General features: G+C 45.2%; 1 pseudogene; it reads left to right on the top strand.

Moving 5' to 3' along the window:
* Positions 1-949: 949 nt before the first annotated feature.
* Positions 950-1,067, top strand: LOC126417842 (5S ribosomal RNA; annotated as a pseudogene).
* Positions 1,068-2,007: the final 940 nt, after the last annotated feature.

The following is a 2,007-nucleotide window of genomic DNA, read 5'->3' on the forward strand; positions in this document are numbered from 1 at the left end:
TCGATGTACTGTGGAGACCTCACGTCCCACGTGTTGAGCAATTCGGCGGTACGTCCACCCGGCCTCCCGCATGCCCACTATACGCCCTCGCTCAAAGTCCGTCAACTGCACATACGGTTCACGTCCACGCTGTCGCGGCATGCTACCAGTGTTAAAGACTGCGATGGAGCTCCGTATGCCACGACAAACTGGCTGACACTGACGGCAGCGGTGCACAAATGCTGCGCAGCTAGCGCCATTCGACGGCCAACACCGCGGTTCCTGGTGTGTCCGCTGTGCCGTGCGTGTGATCATTGCTTGTACAGCCCTCTCGCAGTGTCCGAAGCAAGTATGGTGGGTCTGACACACCGGTGTCAATGTGTTCTTTTTTCCATTTCCAGGAGTGTACCTTCTTTGCTTTCTCCTACGTCACCCGTTGTGATCTCGACGTTTGTGTAAATTTTACTTCTGTTTTATGAACTGTAACAACGTGAAATTAACAATTAAATCTTTTTTATGAGACCTTGTTACTACGAAAGACCGACATCAGGATGGTTGTGCCTCTAATTTGAGCGTCGCCCTCCCCAATGCGAGTCCAGTGCTCTTATTACGAGATTATTGTGCCTGTAAGGGATAAGTTCAGATCGAACTGGAAACATGTTTCGTTTTGGCATAACGCGTTTAAAAGCCTTTTTTGTTTCATTACCCTCACAGGGAAGCTTAACTTACTAATGTTAATAGAAGCCGCTTAAGAGGGCGACAGGGTATCCAACATCTTTGGCGGTGCGCATGCACTGCACCAAAGATGGCTTCTGTAGGCCAATTTCTGGTTGTTTCCCATCTTGACAGACCACAAGTGTCCTGCATCAAATTATTATTCTCGACTTCTACAGCTCTGTGGTACGTTGTAAACAGTTACCGCTTATAGCGTACGTACAATTAACATTTTCTAGACTATATGAAATACGCAGGCAACGGCCTTGCCGCAGTGGATACACCGGTTCCCGTGAGATCACCGAAGATAAGCGCTGTCGGGCGTGGTCGGCACTTGGATGAGTGACCATCTAGATCGCCATGCGCTGTTGCCATTTTTCGGGGTGCACTCAGCCTCGTGATGCCAGTTGAGGAACTACTTTACCGAATAGTAGCGGCTTCGGTCAAGAATACCATTATAACGACTGGGAGAGCGGTGTGCTGACCCCACGCCCCTCCTATCCGCATCCTCTACTGAGGATGACACGGCGGTCGGATGGTCCCGGTAGGCCACTCGTGGCCTGAAGACGGAGTGCATATTAAATATGTAAATTCGTATGTATTAAAGATTCGTACATTTATATTTTCTCTCGTATGTGTGCTTTGTCAAGAAAGATTAATAACTGTGTAAAGTAAGAGGAACCGACAGTCGAAGACGGGTGGAAGGAGAAATTGGAGAATTTAGAGTTGGCATGAGATTTTCCCGATATCGAGTAGGCTGTATGAAAATACGCTATTGAATGTCTCAAGCACTAACAATGAAAAACATGTGTAAAGTTGGAATGAAGAACGTGTGATTCCAGATTAAAACTGTTCAGATACCAAAAAGCGATTTGTGGGCGAGCTACTGTATAAACGATGGAACAATATGGTGTAATATTTAATTATGTTGAGTCATTATTGATTACTAAGGCATAGCACATCCAGCTGCTTTGTGCGTCTTTTCTGTTTTAGTAAAGGATCACACCCATACATCTACAAAGGATCATTCAACTGCCCTCCCTATGAGTTTTATGCAACGCACAGTGCCTTTGTAAACGATGTACATGATTTTCATATTAACTCGCTTGCTACTTGCAAACTACTAGTCCTACAGGAAAAAGAATGGGACCTTTCTATACAAAATTTAATGGAGTTAAATGTGGCACTGAGATATATTTTCGCTGCAGGCCACCGTTTTCAAGTTATTCAGGAAAAACGTGCTTGAAGATCATTTTTGTACTTTTTTCTGGAATAATTCGAAAACTAGCGAACGAGTCCCTCAATTTAACCACA

This window comes from Schistocerca serialis, chromosome 8, assembly GCF_023864345.2.
Source record: "Schistocerca serialis cubense isolate TAMUIC-IGC-003099 chromosome 8, iqSchSeri2.2, whole genome shotgun sequence".
Lineage (NCBI taxonomy): Eukaryota > Metazoa > Arthropoda > Insecta > Orthoptera > Acrididae > Schistocerca > Schistocerca serialis.